This window comes from Ctenopharyngodon idella, chromosome 21 (assembly GCF_019924925.1).
Source record: "Ctenopharyngodon idella isolate HZGC_01 chromosome 21, HZGC01, whole genome shotgun sequence".
Taxonomy (NCBI): Eukaryota; Metazoa; Chordata; class Actinopteri; order Cypriniformes; family Xenocyprididae; genus Ctenopharyngodon; species Ctenopharyngodon idella.
Genome location: NC_067240.1, coordinates 15,500,939 through 15,514,325, shown reverse-complemented (window position 1 = coordinate 15,514,325; position 13,387 = coordinate 15,500,939). Strand labels below are relative to the sequence as shown.

General features: G+C 37.1%; 1 long non-coding RNA gene across 3 annotated transcripts; it reads left to right on the top strand.

The window, feature by feature from the left end:
• The first annotated feature begins 1,956 nt into the window (after positions 1-1,956).
• On the top strand, positions 1,957-12,655 carry LOC127504286 (uncharacterized). 3 transcript variants are annotated; one of them, XR_007927335.1, is made up of 4 exons: positions 1,957-2,289; positions 10,546-10,656; positions 11,398-11,515; positions 11,608-12,655. It is a non-coding gene; the product is annotated as an uncharacterized LOC127504286 (long non-coding RNA). The 3 variants fall into 3 exon arrangements; XR_007927334.1 differs by having other exon boundaries at positions 1,959-2,370; positions 10,546-10,644; XR_007927333.1 differs by having other exon boundaries at positions 1,959-2,370.
• Positions 12,656-13,387: the final 732 nt, after the last annotated feature.

The following is a 13,387-nucleotide window of genomic DNA, read 5'->3' as shown; positions in this document are numbered from 1 at the left end:
GGCGAAGCGTTTGTGTAAGAAAAATATCCATATTTAACAAGTTATAAAGTAAAATATCTAGATTCATATGTGACGTCAGTTACACTATCTTCCTAAGTTGAATACGGAAGGCGGTCTGGCAGAAGCTAGATAATTTACTTTATAACTTGTTAATTATGGATATTTTTCTTACACAAACGCATCGCTTCGTTTCAGAAGGCCTTTATTAACCCTCCAGAGCTGCATGGAGTACGTTTATGATGGATGGATGTACTTTCTTGAGCTTCATACTTGTTGTTTCCAGTTCACTGCCATTATAAAGCTTGGACGCGTCAGGATATTTATTAATATAACTCCGATTGTGTTCATTGGAAAGAAGAAAGTCATATACACATAGGATGGCTTGAGGGTGAGTAAAGCTTGGGGTAATTTTAATTTTAAAGTGAACTAATCCTTTAAGTAGCAAACGCAAACCAGGATAATAGAACACACCTGAAACATATGAACTAATAATGATGGTAACCAAGATGATAGATGAGTGGCAGGAATCTGAACACGTGACAATAGAAAACAAACTGAAAGTCCATGAAACTGAAACTAACTGAAGATAACTATGACAACTGTAATGTAGACACAAGAATTTTCTGTAAAGCTGCTTTGAAACGATATGTATTGTGAAATACAAATAAAGCCATCAGAAACACTTAAAATTCCTCTTTACTGATACAAACTATATTTAGAAATTAGCTCCTATTAACTCACATTATGATGGATACCATTATTTTAATTAAAACAGTACAAAAATTATATAAAAAAATAATCATATACAGTACCATTCGAAAGTTTGGGGTTGGCAAGTTTTTTAAAAATGTGAAAAAAAAAAGTCTGTTATGCTCACCAAGGCTGCATTTATTTTATAAAAAAAAACAACATCTGTAAAACAGTAATATTGTGAAATATTATTACAATTTTAAAATAACTGTGTTCTATTTGAATATATTTTATGTAATTTATTTCTGTGATGCAAAGCTGTATTTTCAGCATCATTACTCCAGTCTTCAGTGTCACATGATCCTTTAGATATCATTCTAATATGCTGATTTGTTGTTCAAGAAAAAATTCTTATTATTATCAATGTTGAATTAATTTCTTTAAAAAAAAAATCTTACTAACACTTACGACCCAACTGATACTCACTATCTGGTACTTACTGACATGTTGAATAGTATCTGATAAAAGTGAGTTTTATTAACTTTTAGGAGGTAGCCTACACTATTGTAAAACCTAATGCTCAAAATAATTAATTGGTTTGAGTAGGACAAATTTAAATATAAAAAATTAGTTCAGTCAGATTAACTTATAATTAGAATAATTAGAACTATGTATAATTAGAATGTTCATTATCTTTCAAGTTCACAGAACTGATATATTTTAAGTAAACTGAACAATTTCATTATTTTGAGTTTTATTAACTTATTTCTTTTAATTTAGATGAACTTAAGTTTAACTGAAACTTTGCTGGGATTTCTATTTCCCAGCATGCTTTGCCCATGGCACTCGAAAGGGAGAGTACATTTTAAAATTAAATGTTATATAATGTTTTTTTTATTTTTTTTTATTGTGTATATTGAGGTTACATGATAATTTTAAGTTAAATGTATGAATTAGTGTACTCTGTAAAAATCTGCCAGTTCTGCTTGCTTAAACTTTGAATTTCTTAACTTAAAAATTTTGAGGCAACTGATTGCCTCAATTTTTTTTAGTTTTGCCAACTTATTCAGGTTTACAGTGTATATATATATATATAGCCTTAAAGCTAGCAGACATGAACTAAAAGCAACAAAACTCCACTTTCAAAACTCAACTTCATTAAACTTCTGAATTCATAATGTACAGCAAATATAGTTTGTCCGGTCTCATTTCTGAGGTTGAAGGTTGGGCCTACGTTGCTAGTATTTAAGGCCTACTATAGTTTGCAGAAGGTCTGACTCGCAGCTCTTCCCTCGCCTTCACTTTAACATGCAGGGAGCCACACGCAATTCACTGTGACGAATGAGCGGGAAACCATGGCAACAGCAGGGAACATGCGGTTTGCCATTCTTCAGCTGTACGATCAGAACGACAGTTTGGCTGACCAGCAGAGTGCTAACGGTGGGCCGGCAGCTTGATTCATTGTTGTGAATCATCTCTGTAGGTCTAATGAGCGTGTTCATTTCAACACCTCCTTAGAACATGAGAGGGAGTCCGGTACAAGGAGGGGGGAGGGAGGGCTTTCTGTGACTCACACTGGACACGGAGGAGCCGAAAAAGGTAGCTGAAGGTTTCTCTGTCATCCCCATCCCGTCACTATCAGATTGCTATGAGGAGATGTGCTCTGACTCATGGTGAAGTGTAAGTACTTAATGTATCAAGGGCAGCATGTATCGGCGTAGGGACGCTTAAACAATGACGATACAGTGGGGTAAGTTGTACAAGGCGTCAGCGTAAGGTGTGGGTTGTTTGTGGGCAGAAGCTAAGAGGAACATGTCATTCAAATAGGAACGTGAGGCCTTTATACTACAGTATATTACAATTGTGCTGATGCTTTAAAAGGTAATAGATGATCATCCTACACACTGCACATTCACTCCTGACCATGAAATCGTGTTTTCAACATTCTGTTATATGCTAGGCCCTATTGTCCAATAAAGTTTATTAAATATCATTAGCTTTATTTTATTTTTTATAATGTGGTTTTCAGTGGTGGAAATTAAATACATTTAATTCAATGTATTACTTGTATTACTAAACATGTATTCAATGTAATACATTTAATTCAATGTATTACTTGCTATTTCTTCGTAATTGTTTGTGAAATTTACTAGCAATTTCTGAGTGAAAATTGTTTCTACACCAGCTTTTTTTTAGTGCTACAATATCAAATGTGTTACTGATTTGTATTGAAAGCTCACATTCCCCAAATTATGATTTAAATTAAAACAAATTCTCATTGACAAACTGGAATCCAATGTGACTGAGTTCAACAGTGACTGGCTTTTGGAAGTATTTTCACTATCCGCTTGTTAAGTCTGACATCATGCACTGCTAATATACACTCACAGAGTGCTGTAGAACTGCCGAAAAAATCATGATCCTGACCTTTACCCCCATTACAAAATCTTGTAATCTTGTATTGTTCAAATATTGGCATCTGGGACGGCGTGAGCCTGGATATTTTAGTCTACAGCGTGAGTTTTTAAAAGCTTAGCTTAAATGTGCACTATTAATGAACAGTTCTGTTGAGATACCGCAGCATTCACAATTGAAATTACAGTGGATGCTTGGACTCAGAAACAGTATTCACTATCTTATGAGTTACGACGTTTAACATGTGGAAAGACAATTCTTCAGTAGAGGGTTTTTTTATCTTTTAACCAAACCAAACAAGCTTTGAAAAGAATCAATATTTCATTCAAAGCAAAAACCTGTAAAAAAGATTATATATTTTAACAGGGTCAGTGGATATTTTAGGGTCATGAAAGGGGTTCTTGGTTCAGAAAAGTCTGAGAAGTCCTGCATTATCTGAACACCAAAGGTGATTTCTCAGAGAGCAGAATTAAACTACCTTCTCACATTGACATTTTGTGTGCATAAAGTAGTCTTCTTATGGACCCCACTGTGAGAGGTCATGTCTGTGGGCAGAGAAGTATATGGACAGAACAGTCATTCAGTGAGTCACCAAGACCCCCTAATGTCCATTACGTCTTCTAACAGATTACAACACCACCGCCCACAACAAAAAAGAGCACATTCAAGAACACTATGACAGTATATGACAAGGGTGACATTTTAGAGCATAGATTTGCCAAAAGTTTTTTTTTTTGAGTAAAATTAATGCAGCGTTACTGATATACTACAGTTGTAACACAAATATCAATATCTTGGCACAACCCACTATAGCTTGGATCTTTTACACTTTTGTGTAAGTGTTTAAGGGGACCTATTATGCCCCATTATGCTTCCATTTTTCAGTGGAAGCAAAAACATGCTGTTTTCGTGCATGTAGCTTTAAATGCAAATGAGCTCCTGCTTCCGCCCCCTATCCAGAATAGTGCTGTGCCTTTACAGCTCGTGCCTAGGACACTCTGGCAAAAACTAACAAAACGACATCTGTTTGGTTTGATTATCATATCTGTGGTCACGCTCATGTGACATTGCAGTTCTTTGTCATCATGAAAGTTTCTTATTTGCATGCGTTTTAAAGCCTTAACAGTTTAAATTTCTGATATATGGTTTACTGAGCGCATACAGACTAAGCAAGTGCACAGAAAGCTGGCAGAAGGCACGTCCCGTTCAACTAGTAAAATGTGTACAAGTTTATGTAACAAATAACACGTTACCTAATGCAAGTAAAAATACTGGCAGAAATAATATCCTCTGCTGGATCAATTGCATTCTTCTGAGGAGGAGGAGGTAAATTCAAGGCTTATTCCTCACAGCGCATCTTCTTCCAGACTCAGTGAAAAGCAGAGGAATCTGTTGAAGCTTGATGCTTTGTTTATCAACGTGATGGGGGCATTTACAGGTTCACGTGCCTCATGTGGACGATTACTGTATGAATAGCCTGCGCTGCGTGTGGGTGTGGTCACATTACAGGTAATGAGCAGAAATCGGAGAAACTTTACCTCTTGTTGGTTTCATACGGATTACATAAACAGAGAATATTTCACACGCTTCAATCTTTCTAAAGACATTTCTCATGTCTGTGTGGCAAGTATTCTGTGAGTTTCGTTTCATTTTTGTGTTGCGTTTCAGAAAGAAGTTTGCAGAGACTGAGATGTCAGAAAGCTCACCTTGTTTGTTTTCTTTATTTTACAAAAGCGCAAAGTTTTGTTATTATTGTAAGTGCAGGCCTACACAAATAAAAGTAGTCCCTTTACAGTTTCTAATGATGTCTTACACTTATGTGTATGACCAAAAATGATGGAGTATTTTAAGTTGTTTCAGCTGTTATGAAGAAAAAATCCAGCAGACCACATTCGGTTAAATAAAAGTATGGTAATTTCTATTGTATGTAAAAGTACATTATGCCATTATCCCTCAAACCCCTTTTAATATGCGCAACTCAAGTTTCGTTATGTGTAATGACGTTTCAGTGCGTTCTAAATGTACATATTTTGTCAAGTGAAGTGGACTTATCCACAGATATCCCTTGCGCAGGGATTAGGGAGCACTGAATACTATATAGGGAACTTGTCGATTGGAACACAGCTCATGTTTAAGCTATAATTTTGAACGGTGCATACAAAACATATCCCCCCACCCCCCTTGACTTTGGCCATCTCTTATCTCCAGATATGCAATCATATCTTCGATGACTTTCTTTATTCAAGCAAGCACCTCAATGGCCCCATTTGCAGGAATGACAGGACAGTATTTGCTTGCCGCTTATTGAAGCACTTAGGCCCTGTGGGGAGACAGCCTTGTTAATATTCCACTCAGTGGTCAGACTCTTGTGAAAGATCACAGTAGATAAAGCACGGTGTTGTGTAAAAGTGATGCGTTGTGTCACTAACAGGGTTGCGGGATAATAATGAAGATGACTGCTCTCCTTGACAGTGTCCTCTCCTTTCTTACCTCCTTCTTGGGAAACACTCCTCATGTTTTCCTCTCCTCAGCACTAATCCATGGAGCGTCTGGAACCCCCACGTTCTCCATAGCCCGCAATTACAGTGGATATTACACTGAACCTGCTGAGAACTAAACATGGAGCCCAATGATTGCAAAAACCACCATGTTGCCCAATTAGAATTTCAACAATTGTTTCTTGCTGCTCCTCTAAAGCCTTTTAAGTGTTTCAAACAACCTTCAGCTGAGCATGTGAGCTCAATTATCATTAAAAAAAAAATGAACAATTAGAAAACATTCTAAGCACAGTGCATAGGCAATGAGACATACACATGGGGGCAATTAAAGTGCATTACAGACTTTTTTTTTACTGTAAAAACATTAATTATCCCACGCTCCATTTACCCACAGAATATACATTCAATCTCACTAATAGGATGCCTCTGTTAACAACTATAAAGGGACATTTCCAGTAGAAGAATTACCTGGCTAAATATTTCACCATCTTATGGAGGTAAAATAATTAAATGAATAACCGGTAACACTTTATTTTGATGGTCCACTTTAATCATTCTACTAACTAATAAGTAACTTTGCAAATACATGTCAATTACCAGTCATTAGAGCATTAGTAGACTGTCTGCTTAATATTTGCTAATGCTTTATTTTGATGGTCCCTCAACAGACATTCTACTGAATATAAGACTTCTACTTACCCAAACCCTAACACCTAACCCCAACCTAACAGTCTACTACAGTCTACTAATACTCAAATGACAGTTAGCTGACATGTAGTTGCAAAGTTTTAGTTTGTAGAATGTCTAAAGTGGACCATCGAAATAAAGTGTAACCAAATAAAAAAACAAAATAGTTTAAAAACATTTGAATGTTGTAATCTTCATTTTTAGTTTTTTTATGTTTTTAATTATAATTATGTTAATATAACTAAATGCAAATCATTTGAATAATTTTAAATAATTTTGAATAATTTTAAATAACTTTAAGACCTAAATAAATAACCTGGAAAGTTTGATCACCGTGATTTTGCCAAGTAAGAAATGTTCCTGGATCAACATATTTTATTGATCCTGGAACAACATTCCTATCCGAAAATTTAGTCCTAACCTTTTCCCAACCCCTAAACCTAACCCTACCCATAACTTATCCCTAAAATCAGAGGGAAATGATAGTTGAATAACACTGTTGTGGAAGCACCTAACCTTGGATGTAAGCCTAAACTTGACATAAATGGTAAACATGTCCCTCAAATCTGATTGGTTGATTGTAATGTTGTTCCAGGATCAACAAAGATGTTGATCCAGGAACATGTTGTACTTGGTGAAATCACGTTCTCCCTGGACCCTGGAGGTCTGCCCCCTAGTTGAGATCCACTGAAATACATCTTGCCCATTTTCCATTAACAACAGGACAGCAGCTGCATCTAAAATTGTATACTTCTCTACTATATAGTAGGGATGTGACGGTGAGAAAATTTTCCCACCGGTTAATCGACATGTGACAACACCGGTAATACCAGTGTCACCGGGGGGCAGGGGCCTCTACCTCTTTTTTTTTTTAAACCGCTTATGGGGCCGTTCACATATCGCGTCTAAAAACGTGTGGAAAGCGCAGCCACGTCGCTTTCTCCTTGTTTCCAAAGCGCTTGCACTCCCGTGGCGTCTTTCATTGCTAAGCAACCATGAACTGCGCTCTCCGCGACGAGGAATGTTTTTGACATGAAAAATAAAAACCCGCCCTGTACAGCTATGATCAGCTGTTCGGCTGAGCTTTTGATGTTTTGTTATGGAAAGGCCGACTTTCACTTTCAAATTAATGGCAATTGCTTGAATGGTGGGTTACTCTTAATGAAAAACACTCAACAAAACTCGACATTTTGGCATAATTTGTGTGTGTTATGGTTCGTTAAGAGCAGAAGAGAACTCGATACTGGCGCGCGCGTTGTGTGTGTGCGTCACATAGGCAAGACATTCATAGACAGCGCGTTCTCTTTTGCCTTGTTGCGCTTGAATGGTTTAAAAGCATTAGCATGAATAAGAGCTTGATCATATAACGCAGAAAATGGATACTACATTAATTGCATTAAATGCAAATATTTTTAACACGTTAAAGTGGAAAAAAATAAATTAACCTCGGTGCCGGGTGGGCAAGTGATGAAACCGGTGTTGCGACTGAACACCGGTAACACCGACTACCGTAGCAAGCCTACTATAGAGTATGCGAAAAACAGTTTGTGACAAACAAAGTATGTCCAAATTCACAGTACTCATTAAAGAGAAGGCAAAAAGTACCCGGATGATAGGGGTGTAACGGTAAACGTATTCATACCGAACCGTTTCGGTAAAGGGCTTTCGGTACAGTGCCGAATGCATTACATTGCAACATTAAGGTCTCCTGTTAATTGCAATAAGCTCTGCGTTTTGTTACTTTTGATAAGAAACAAAGTGTCATCCTTCAAATTCTGTCCACGAAATCACGAAATTCAAACAGAAAATGCTGTTTTGACGCGCTTTGATGTGGCGTGACAGATCTCTGTATAGGCACCTCAGTTCAACCAGCAGCATGGAGCGCGAGTGAACGCGATCATCTCTTCCTCTTTAATAGCTTACTAGTTACAGAATAAACATGAATGAACATCTAAAGGTATGTTGAAAGATACAGTACAACTTACTGAAACGGTCATATCTCTTGTAATCGCTCAATCAGTGTTTCAACGGCTGAAAGACATCACAATAAAATAGCTGGTAGCTAAACAATGTCATGTAGCATTTACCTCAGAAAAGCCATTCAGTGTCTCTTTTGCTTAATATAGGCACGGTATTAGCCTATATATTTTACTTAACCTGTTAGTGATGTCTTGATTATTTAATGTATATTTAAATAAATCTGTCGTGAAAATGACAGCCACTGTGTATAAATGATTATATTTCAACAACAAATTGAAGTAAAACTTAATTTTATGATTAGATTTTGAAGTTAATGCAAAAACTGCATTATGTGCAGCTTACAGGTTATCATACAATTTGTTATTTGAGTGTTGATTATTATATATAAAAATAAATATCGATTGAATTTAGGCTAATAGTTTGGGCTCAGTTGTTAACCTTTAATAAACTTAAGAAACTTTTAGTTATAATTTAATATATTTAAAGACAGAGACACAATTTGTTCAGTAAGCTATTGTTTACCTGTACCGAACCGTGACTTTAAAACCGATGTACGTACCGAACCGTGAGTTTTGTGTACCATTACACCCCTACCGGATGACATACTACTTTTAGCGAGATTCTGAAGTGTACATACAATGGACACTTTACTATCCCATTAGGCCACAGTAGAAGATTTGTCACGCTGGTAGGTCACATGGTAATGACAGCATGGCAAATGTAGTAAGTCCGGATTACATTCATACCACACAAACTCATACTATATAGAACACACATTTTAGCGGTCGTGAAGTAATTACTTATTCAAAACCTACTCAGGAAAGTAGGTATGGCTGCATACTGCTTCAGGTGTGTGTGTCTACAGTTTGCAGTGTGGGTGTTCACTATTCACTACTCCTAATGTGTGTCCACTAACTAAATGGGTTACATGCAGAGGACAAATTCCGAGTATGGGTTACCATGCTTGGCCTTCACACGTCACTTTCACTTTAAAAAAAAAAGACATAGTATGCGATTTTGGACTTTGCCAGTGATTCAAATGCAATGAAAGAAAATGAAATAAAGAACTTGTTTAGCTTACCAATCTAATGCCGAAGAATACTTGAGGAAATTCAAAACTCCTGTTCAGTACTGAGAAGAACAAGAATCAGAATAAACAGAATCAGTGTTCAAATCGAGGGGGAGATGGAGGGGTTCCAGACCCCCTTAAGAGATCAGGGACAAAATAAATAATTAAATTGGGTTGGTGGGCTCCCATTCGGGTAATTAAATTTAAAAAAAGAATAAAACAAAAAATTAGAAAAAGTACTTAGTGCATGATTAGGATTTGAGATAAGCTGCCAAACAAAATGCTGAGTTCATCACAGCTTTGAGGTAAGTAACTGAAATGAAACCAAATGAGACCCTGGTCCTGTTAAAACATCCATTGGCATAGAACTGGAATATTAATAGATTTATTTAAAAAGGATGAATTCGTTTATTCCAGCATGGGAATTGAATCTGGATAAAACTGCATAACGACTACTCCTAATTTTGCCCCAACTAGACACTGTAAAATTCCTGCAGCGCGTAAGAACGTCCTGAAAATTTGATTAAGTGTGAGTTCCTTAAGTCTTCATTATTTAAATTCTGTCGAAAAAGGTTATGTGTTCATGAAGTTTTCATTTTATGATTTTTACCTCATATGCAAAACTGAAGCAAACTTTTATTATTATTTTTTCTCTTGTGAGACAATTTAAAAAAAGTTACTCTGAGGTCCTTAAAGGACAAAAATGTCCATGTTAAAATAAAAACTGTCATAAAAAATTGAAGCTTTGGAGCACAGACTTAAGTTTGGTCTCTTTTTAAAGACGACCATTTGCAGATTTTTGTTATAGAGTTTTAAGTTTATGAAAATGATTTATGAACACTATTTCACATAAAATATATATTAAATAAAACATGTTGAACTAAAAAACTGCAAGAAAATCAAAGCTATAAATCTAAATTTTCCAAATTTGAGGTTGATATCTCAAAAATTAGCTTTCAGGAAGAATTTTTTTTGGGCGCAGTACCACATTTTTCAAATTAAATGCCAGAAAAACTCCACTGGTATACAGAGCACTGGGATCTGAGATTTGCAGTACAGTAAAGTACATTACACACACACTGTCACAGATGGGAGAACAGACAACAGGATGAGTTAATCCAAGGCTTTATTGAGGCGAACTTTACACACAGACAAGTCAGAAACGTATGGAATTTAATAGTCTCTTGTTTTCTATTGTTTTCACAGGTTAACTTAGCAGGTGACTGGAGAGGAAGCTGAAGCAGCAGGACTGAAGAGGATGGTTGCAGGACAGAAGAAGATGAAGAATGCCAAACAGGAACACAGGTAAGGAGTCAGGTAAGTCTTGCACACAGTGGTGATTGACAAGACCAGACTTTAAGGAAGTTCATAATGAGTGATTACAGGTGCGGATAGTTAGTATTCCGGCGACAATGAATGAAGGGGAGGAGTTACATTATCTGGCACTGATGGTATGGAGTATTTGCTTTTTATGAGTATTTGCTTTATATGAGTATTTGCTTTATTGGCCAAACCTGAGAAAATAGTGCCATCTTGTAAAAAAATAGTACAATTTTTAATTTTGAAGCCTTGTCTTCAGAATGAAAGCCTATTAACAAAGACGGCATCATTTTATAGTTAAATGGCCCTGGGATTAAAAATTGATTTTAATGGGTTTCAATGTGGATATTTTTGTCCTTAAAGCCACAATATGTAGTTTTTCACCGTTAGAGGTCGCTTATTCAAAACAAATGCATTACATACATTTGCGTGTTGAAAGTTGTTATAATGCTACTCTGTGTGTTCGCTCGCCGGCTACTATGAGACACTTGTTGCACACTGCAGTAAGCTAAATCGATATTAGTCATGGTAAAACATGGTACTTGCGGTAAATCAAGAAAATCCGGATGCGCAAGGCAGTTGGACATAGTGGTGTTTTAGAGGTAAAAAATGATATAAATACTGTTTGGTTTCTCGCACAAACCGATCGTTTCATGTCTTAGGACATCAATGTGTCGTCATGAGCTGCAGGGTTTAATTTGGATTTGTCTGTGCATGTTTTTTTTTTTACTCTTATAGATGGAGTTCCCATTGACAAGCATTATACGACTGACAGACCGCAACGGTTGGAGTTCAAAATCATCATTTGTGTTCTACTGAAGAAACAAAGTCACCTACATCTTGGATGCCCTGGGGGGTAAGCAGATAAACATCAAATTTTCATTTTTGGGTGAACTATCCCTTTAAGGATGCACAAGGCTTAAATTTAATTATTCGGTCTCTTTCCAGATGCAGTTGACCCTCAAGAACAATGACACAATTTAAACGCTCAATCAGAATCCAGCATTCATCAACAAGTTTGAAAACACAAACGATTCTTCCTCCCTATAAGTTACACTACTATGTCCGAGGCCAAGTCAGCCTGTCATTTCACTGCCATATAGTCTCAGAAACAGGCGGTGTCTACCTCTTTTTCAAAGAAAGTCCATTGGCACATTACAAGGGGGCTTGTTTAGTGGATATGTGGGACAACTTGGCCACGCCGTGCCCTGCTGAGCCACACGGATGTGACTCAGAGTGTAATAAGCAGCGAATGAGGGCATTAAGACTGTGTGACAGTGTTCCAAAGGCCCACTTTACGTCTGACAGGGGGGTGTTAAAGGTCAAGGCCACATCCAGCGCTGTTATTCCTCTAATTTCACTCCCTGTCAGAATCGCTCTGCTCTCTGTTTGTGTGAAAGGTTTAGGGCATTTTATTCAGGCCCATCAACCTACAATATGAATTGCATTATTAACAAAACATATAACTTATACTTAAAGTGCTTACTCAAGTGCAAATATAACATTCATTAAGGCGAAATATGCTATTAGTGAAGGAATTAATCACAAATTGTGCTTACCCTTGACTTTATATTCTGCAAAGAACTGCGTCCTTAAACTGCATGCAAATTTGGTAGAGTGTCAGCCAACTTAAAATCAATTATTAAACTCCCAGTAGAGCGCTCACTTCACAAAGAATTTTCATGCAGGTTCATAAGAGCCTTATATATCCTATTGGTCATTGGCAAACATAGTGTATGAGAATGATATTATATAATACATTTGCATAAAATGACATGCAGATATAGGCCTGTAATACATGAAGGCTTTAGAGGTCGAGTGCTGTCAGAGATGTAGAAGTGATGCAGGATTTGTTTGATATGAGCTAAAGCTATGATATATCTGAACATTTGGGGAAGACTACGTGTAGCTTGACATGTTAATAGAGGCCTGCTGTGTCTCAGGATAATCTTGTAAGCACTGTTTGTTTTCTGCGTAATTAAACAGAGTGAGTGTCTGCTAGTGTCCTCTCTAATGTGTGCTGCCTTCTCTGTTGCTCTCTCACTTTATCTGTGCACTCTCGTTATGCGAAAGCATCATGGTTGCTGGCAATTCCTTGGACTCCTTCCAGCCCAAACAAACATTTAGGAAGAAAAAGAAGAGAAAAAAATTAATAATCTTATGTCAAGAAGTAAGTATGGGATAAGGTACATAAACGTATGTAGAGACAAATGCATGTAAATCCCTATTCAGACGGTAATTGTTTCTCATGTAGACATCTGTAAAAATAAATTTGCATGGCAACTCAGTGATAAAACATGCATTCAGATGACAATTGATTCATGGTGGAGGAGGTCGCATGATTGTCTGCTGTTGTAATGAAGGGTCGGCAGAATGGGGATCCATTTGCAGCTTTATTTAGATTAAACACCAAGGCAGACAGGGGCAAAGGCAAAGACATAAACAGGAACAGGCAATGGTCGAGGCAGGCGGCAGACAAACAGTATCGGGTCACAGGCGGAGATCAGGGCAGGCGGCAAGCAAACACAGTCCAGTATACAGGCAAAGTTCAGGGCAGGCAGCAGAGAATCACAACGGGTAAACAGTCCAACAGTAACAGAATAAACAATCCACAAGAAAACGCTCAGAAATGATCACCGGGGCAAATCAAGACTTCGTGGTGAGAGAGTGTGTGTGTGTGACTTAAATAGTCCAGGTAATGATCTGCAGGTGTGTGTGGCAATTGATG